Genomic DNA, 7,500 nt, shown 5'->3' with positions numbered 1-7,500 from the left:
TTCAAATGTCTGCCTTATCAACTTTCGATGGTAGTTTCTGCGACTACCATGGTTGTCACGGGTAACGGGGAATCAGGGTTCGATTCCGGAGAGGGAGCCTGAGAAACGGCTACCACATCCAAGGAAGGCAGCAGGCGCGCAAATTACCCACTCCCGGCACGGGGAGGTAGTGACGAAAAATAACGATACGGGACTCTTACGAGGCCTCGTAATCGGAATGAGTACACTTTAAATATTTTAACGAGGAACAATTGGAGGGCAAGTCTGGTGCCAGCAGCCGCGGTAATTCCAGCTCCAATAGCGTATACTAAAATTGTTGCGGTTAAAAAGCTCGTAGTTGCATTTGTGCGCCGCGCTGTCGGTGCACCGCATCCGCGGTGATACTGACACGTCTGCGGAGCATATCGTCGGTGAGCCGGCGGTAATACGCCGGTTCAATATCAAAATCCTATCGCGGTGCTCTTCGGTGAGTGTCGAGGTGGGCCGACAATTTTACTTTGAACAAATTAGAGTGCTCAAAGCGGGCTCAAAATGCTGCTTGAATATTTCGTGCATGGAATAATAGAATATGATCTCGGTTCTATTTTGTTGGTTTTCAGAACTCCGAGGTAATGATTAATAGGGATAACTGGGGGCATTCGTATTGCGACGTTAGAGGTGAAATTCTTGGATCGTCGCAAGACGAACATCAGCGAAAGCATTTGCCAAAGGTGTTTTCATCAATCAAGAACGAAAGTTAGAGGTTCGAAGGCGATTAGATACCGCCCTAGTTCTAACCGTAAATATGTCATCTAGCGATCCGCCGACGTTACTACAATGGCTCGGCGGGCAGCTTCCGGGAAACCAAAGATTTTGGACTCCGGGGGGAGTATGGTTGCAAAGCTGAAACTTAAAGGAATTGACGGAAGGGCACCACCAGGAGTGGAGCCTGCGGCTTAATTTGACTCAACACGGGAAATCTCACCAGGCCCGGACACCGGAAGGATTGACAGATTAACAGCTCTTTCTTGATTCGGTGGGTGGTGGTGCATGGCCGTTCTTAGTTGGTGGAGCGATTTGTCTGGTTAATTCCGGTAACGAACGAGACTCTAGCCTGCTAAATAGGCGTCGTCATTTAGGTGTGCGTGGCTACGCGTCACGCAACTCACTGGCGACGTATTAAAATTCTTCTTAGAGGGACCGGCGGCTTCGAGCCGCACGAGATTGAGCAATAACAGGTCTGTGATGCCCTTAGATGTCCTGGGCCGCACGCGCGCTACACTGAAGGAATCAGCATGTTCTCCCTGGCCTAGAGGCCCGGGCAACCCGCTGAAACTCCTTCGTGCTGGGGATTGGGGTTTGCAATTATCCCCCATAAACGAGGAATTCCTAGTAAGCGCGAGTCATAAGCTCGCGTTGATTACGTCCCTGCCCTTTGTACACACCGCCCGTCGCTACTACCGATTGAATGATTTAGTGAGGTCTTCGGACCGACACGCGGTGGCTTCACGGCCGTCGGCGTTGCTGGGAAGTTGACCAAACTTGATCATTTAGAGGAAGTAAAAGTCGTAACAAGGTTTCCGTAGGGGAACCTGCGGAAGGATCATTAACGATGTACCGTTTTAACGTGCACTGCGTACGCGAAACGATGTCACATTAATGTTCTCCAAATACTTAAAACGTTCGTCGACACTTTTATCCAATCGTATCGATGAACTTTTAAAAAGAGACCGAACCGACAGGCGTTCCATGGCTTAACTGTCCGGGCGCGCCGGTCGTTCGTCTCGCGTCGCGTACAATCGAGAGTTTTATGCTTCGTTACGATACGGTTTAACATAAAATCCGCAAACCGTGAGAAACATATAAGCTTTAGGTGGATACGCGTTCGTTAACGTTCACTCTCTCTCGTTGCAGATTACGCGGTGTTCCGCGACGGGGGTAAATGTTTTTTTTTTTTTTTTTTTAGATATATTAAAAAAAAAAAATTCTTTATTTATCGTAACATGGGTAATAATTTTGTAAAACTATTACCCTGGACGGTGGATCACTTGGCTCGCGGGTCGATGAAGAACGCAGTTAACTGCGCGTCATAGTGTGAACTGCAGGACACATTTGAACATCGACATTTCGAACGCACATTGCGGTCCGTGGAGACACATCCAGGACCACTCCTGTCTGAGGGCCGGCTGTATAAAGTAAACATGCCACATTGCGCATTATGATCTCGTATCCCTATACGATACGATCCAGAAGCGCATTTGACGGCCATCCGTCGGTCCGTTTCGCTTGATAAGTGTCGTCGCTGTTTACGCTTCGCTCTTTCGGGTTGAACGTTGTTACCGACGGTCCGTTCAAAAATAACGCTCTATACGATAGATAGGACATTTGTCGAACGACGTGTCTGACGCTCTTGCACATTTAACGACGTGTATTTGCGTTTTACGCGACGGACGTACAATGATCGCGAGTAAGCGTATCATGCGTCTCGACGTCAGCCTAGCCGAATCCGGCAAGGATATGCTCACTGTGGAGCCCCGAGAGTCGGGAGGCTCTAAACAATGTGACTTTACTAGTCGCGCTTCACCACGTGAGGTGCGACGTCGAAGCCCATTTGGATCGCGGAGATCGATGCTGTCCGTTTAACGCGTGCATCACGGCTCCGAAGGTCCGAATTTACCTCAGTTCGATGTCGGGGCTCGGAATAGTCTGTAGACGACTTCCGTTCCTGGCGGGGTGTTGTGCTCGGTAGAGCAGCGTCGTGCTGCGATCTGTTGAGACTCAGCCCTACGCCAGGTGATTCGTCCGAGGACGATGATAATGTAAACACACAAACACACATCAAGACAACGTGTGCGACGACGGACGATGTTCTGTCGCGTTTTCGTTTTCTTCATTAATATTTCATTAATACACGAACGGTACACTAACGATATAACACTCTGATTCAACAAACTCAATTTTAAACATATAAAAAAACGTAATTTTTCACCGCGCCCCATTGAGATGCGCTTGCGCATCTTAAATAGTCAATTTAATACACGAACGGTAACGGGTCAAAAAATTAATACACGAACGGTAACGAACATCGAAATTTAAAAAAATAATCTTTCTCTCGATACAAATGAAGTTTACATCGATTATAACTGACGTCTATTAGCCGTTCCTCCTGTAAATCTCGATCGTAATATCAATAATACAACAACGAAACAAGCAAGCGCTCAGACAATATATTACATAGATATGTAGATGTAAACAAACGAATAACACAACAAGAACGCTAAACGAAACTAACTCGCACTCTCACTTCGTACATATACACCACGACGGCACGGGCAAGCTGTGACAAGCCGCTTGAGAGCGAGAACACACCTCGAACGAACATACATACTAGGTACCTACCTACCTAACTACAATATAAATGCAAAAAAAATATATCATGGTGGGTGATCTTAGCGTCTTAAACGCATCTCTAACTATGCATACATATATGTATTATAGTACCTACTAACTAGTAGTAGTAGTAGTAGTAGTAGTAGTAACCAGAAACCCAGCAGGCACGCGCGCTCGCGCGGGGGGGGGGGGGGGGGTGCTTGCGTTCCTGCCTTCATAGGCGTCTGTGTCACACCACACCAATGAAGACTCAAACACTCACCAAGTCGTTGAACCTAGACAAACACCCAGGCCCCCCCCCCCCCCCCCGGCCACACACCCCCGCTCTGCAGCGCCTCAGGTTCTTTTGTGGTGGTCGATGTTAGTTCTTCAGGTTGATGGAGGCCACCCTCTCAACATATTCAATACCAATATCTGGGTGGGTGGGGGAGGAGCGGAGGGGGGAGGGTAGGGGCGGGGGCTAGGTCTCCACTGTCGGCTTTCACTCACCTCGAGGGTAGGTAGTGTTTGAATGACACCACCGACGATCCCTGATCTGCTGATCTCGAAACTTTTCAGTTCACTCGGTCGCTTGGTACGTGGATATCTCATCGTATAACGTATTTCTCCTCCGATACTATATACGTTTAAGTTTGCAACAATGTCATGCGGCGCGCGCAGATGCGCGCACGTATGATGTTGTGCGCGTGCGCGTGCGCAGCTTTCAGCGACTTAACGTTGACACGCGAACATTATTATGTTAGTGTGTTTCACGTTAAGTCGCTGAATGTCGTCTACGAACGAAAAATGGACGACACACACATGTAGTAATATTATTATGAAGATGATCAACACACATACATATTATTATATATATATATATAAGTGTATATATATATATTAGTATGTAAGTGTGTAGTACTGTGTGTGTTGTGCGTTTGTGTAACTTCAACTGTGTGGACCGTCGGTTCGTAACAACGTTACGATTCGTTAACGGTTCAAATGTTATAAAATATGACTTTAATCGTGACGTGATCGATTCAAACGCGCACGGATACGCTAATGTGAATCTTTCGCGAGTTCAATCACGATTATTTATTTTTGTGTAAATAGTATTGTTCTATATACGCATTATTATATGATTACATATATAAACTAAACAATGAATATAGTGAATACGGACTCTGTACAATCCGGGCAATTAAATCGTTGTTTGACGTATTTTATTATGTTAACCGAGATTATTATTAAAGTGAATGAAATCGTGTCTCGATACGAACGTTCACCATCGGGGTTTTTTCATTATATTGTACCCTTATAGGCGTCGTCGTAGTCGTCGTCGTCGTCGTCGAAAACAATATTCGTCTCAATTATTATACGAGCTCGCCCGTACAAGCGTCTGCGTTAATCCGTCGACGCGCGGGAATGAGGATTTCTCGTAAGTATCGATATAGAGAGAGGACGGTATACGTGTGTACCACCGCAATCGAAAATCGAAACGAACGAGAACGTCTTTCATATGAATGAAGCTCCCTGGTTGATCCTGCCAGTAGTTATATGCTTGTCTCAAAGATTAAGCCATGCATGTCTCAGTGCAAGCCGTATTAAGGCGATACCGCGAATGGCTCAATATATCAGTTTTGGTTCCTTAGATCTTACTCAGTTACTTGGATAACTGTGGTAATTCTAGAGCTAATACATGCAATCAGAACTCTGACCAGTGATGGGATGAGTGCTTTTATTAGATCAAAACCAATCGACGGATGGCCATGTGTCTGAAGTCGTTAATTTTGATGAATCTGGATAACTTTTGCCGATCGCATGGTCCAGTACCGGCGACGCATCTTTCAAATGTCTGCCTTATCAACTTTCGATGGTAGTTTCTGCGACTACCATGGTTGTCACGGGTAACGGGGAATCAGGGTTCGATTCCGGAGAGGGAGCCTGAGAAACGGCTACCACATCCAAGGAAGGCAGCAGGCGCGCAAATTACCCACTCCCGGCACGGGGAGGTAGTGACGAAAAATAACGATACGGGACTCTTACGAGGCCTCGTAATCGGAATGAGTACACTTTAAATATTTTAACGAGGAACAATTGGAGGGCAAGTCTGGTGCCAGCAGCCGCGGTAATTCCAGCTCCAATAGCGTATACTAAAATTGTTGCGGTTAAAAAGCTCGTAGTTGCATTTGTGCGCCGCGCTGTCGGTGCACCGCATCCGCGGTGATACTGACACGTCTGCGGAGCATATCGTCGGTGAGCCGGCGGTAATACGCCGGTTCAATATCAAAATCCTATCGCGGTGCTCTTCGGTGAGTGTCGAGGTGGGCCGACAATTTTACTTTGAACAAATTAGAGTGCTCAAAGCGGGCTCAAAATGCTGCTTGAATATTTCGTGCATGGAATAATAGAATATGATCTCGGTTCTATTTTGTTGGTTTTCAGAACTCCGAGGTAATGATTAATAGGGATAACTGGGGGCATTCGTATTGCGACGTTAGAGGTGAAATTCTTGGATCGTCGCAAGACGAACATCAGCGAAAGCATTTGCCAAAGGTGTTTTCATCAATCAAGAACGAAAGTTAGAGGTTCGAAGGCGATTAGATACCGCCCTAGTTCTAACCGTAAATATGTCATCTAGCGATCCGCCGACGTTACTACAATGGCTCGGCGGGCAGCTTCCGGGAAACCAAAGATTTTGGACTCCGGGGGGAGTATGGTTGCAAAGCTGAAACTTAAAGGAATTGACGGAAGGGCACCACCAGGAGTGGAGCCTGCGGCTTAATTTGACTCAACACGGGAAATCTCACCAGGCCCGGACACCGGAAGGATTGACAGATTAACAGCTCTTTCTTGATTCGGTGGGTGGTGGTGCATGGCCGTTCTTAGTTGGTGGAGCGATTTGTCTGGTTAATTCCGGTAACGAACGAGACTCTAGCCTGCTAAATAGGCGTCGTCATTTAGGTGTGCGTGGCTACGCGTCACGCAACTCACTGGCGACGTATTAAAATTCTTCTTAGAGGGACCGGCGGCTTCGAGCCGCACGAGATTGAGCAATAACAGGTCTGTGATGCCCTTAGATGTCCTGGGCCGCACGCGCGCTACACTGAAGGAATCAGCATGTTCTCCCTGGCCTAGAGGCCCGGGCAACCCGCTGAAACTCCTTCGTGCTGGGGATTGGGGTTTGCAATTATCCCCCATAAACGAGGAATTCCTAGTAAGCGCGAGTCATAAGCTCGCGTTGATTACGTCCCTGCCCTTTGTACACACCGCCCGTCGCTACTACCGATTGAATGATTTAGTGAGGTCTTCGGACCGACACGCGGTGGCTTCACGGCCGTCGGCGTTGCTGGGAAGTTGACCAAACTTGATCATTTAGAGGAAGTAAAAGTCGTAACAAGGTTTCCGTAGGGGAACCTGCGGAAGGATCATTAACGATGTACCGTTTTAACGTGCACTGCGTACGCGAAACGATGTCACATTAATGTTCTCCAAATACTTAAAACGTTCGTCGACACTTTTATCCAATCGTATCGATGAACTTTTAAAAAGAGACCGAACCGACAGGCGTTCCATGGCTTAACTGTCCGGGCGCGCCGGTCGTTCGTCTCGCGTCGCGTACAATCGAGAGTTTTATGCTTCGTTACGATACGGTTTAACATAAAATCCGCAAACCGTGAGAAACATATAAGCTTTAGGTGGATACGCGTTCGTTAACGTTCACTCTCTCTCGTTGCAGATTACGCGGTGTTCCGCGACGGGGGTAAATGTTTTTTTTTTTTTTTTTTAGATATATTAAAAAAAAAAAATTCTTTATTTATCGTAACATGGGTAATAATTTTGTAAAACTATTACCCTGGACGGTGGATCACTTGGCTCGCGGGTCGATGAAGAACGCAGTTAACTGCGCGTCATAGTGTGAACTGCAGGACACATTTGAACATCGACATTTCGAACGCACATTGCGGTCCGTGGAGACACATCCAGGACCACTCCTGTCTGAGGGCCGGCTGTATAAAGTAAACATGCCACATTGCGCATTATGATCTCGTATCCCTATACGATACGATCCAGAAGCGCATTTGACGGCCATCCGTCGGTCCGTTTCGCTTGATAAGTGTCGTCGCTGTTTACGCTTCGCTCTTTCGGGTT

General features: G+C 47.0%; 4 non-coding genes across 4 annotated transcripts in view; all 4 read left to right on the top strand.

The window, feature by feature from the left end:
• LOC113506928 overlaps nucleotides 1-1,588 on the top strand; it is a 1,904-nt gene extending 316 nt beyond the window's left edge. Inside the window, exon 1 of the ribosomal RNA XR_003401768.1 lies at nucleotides 1-1,588. This exon is cut by the window's left edge and continues 316 nt beyond it. This is a non-coding gene — a ribosomal RNA (small subunit ribosomal RNA).
• Nucleotides 1,589-2,007: 419 nt separating this feature from the next.
• On the top strand, nucleotides 2,008-2,164 carry LOC113506935. The gene has a single exon (XR_003401774.1). It is a non-coding gene; the product is annotated as a 5.8S ribosomal RNA (ribosomal RNA).
• Nucleotides 2,165-4,878: 2,714 nt separating this feature from the next.
• LOC113506937 lies at nucleotides 4,879-6,782 on the top strand. Its single transcript, XR_003401776.1, has one exon. It is a non-coding gene; the product is annotated as a small subunit ribosomal RNA (ribosomal RNA).
• Nucleotides 6,783-7,200: 418 nt separating this feature from the next.
• On the top strand, nucleotides 7,201-7,357 carry LOC113506934. Its single transcript, XR_003401773.1, has one exon. It is a non-coding gene; the product is annotated as a 5.8S ribosomal RNA (ribosomal RNA).
• Nucleotides 7,358-7,500: the final 143 nt, after the last annotated feature.

The sequence above is a fragment of the Trichoplusia ni genome, unplaced genomic scaffold (genome assembly GCF_003590095.1).
Source record: "Trichoplusia ni isolate ovarian cell line Hi5 unplaced genomic scaffold, tn1 tig00000143, whole genome shotgun sequence".
Classification (NCBI taxonomy): Eukaryota; Metazoa; Arthropoda; class Insecta; order Lepidoptera; family Noctuidae; genus Trichoplusia; species Trichoplusia ni.
Note: the sequence above shows the minus strand (reverse complement) of the source record. Positions and strands in the feature narration are given on the sequence as shown.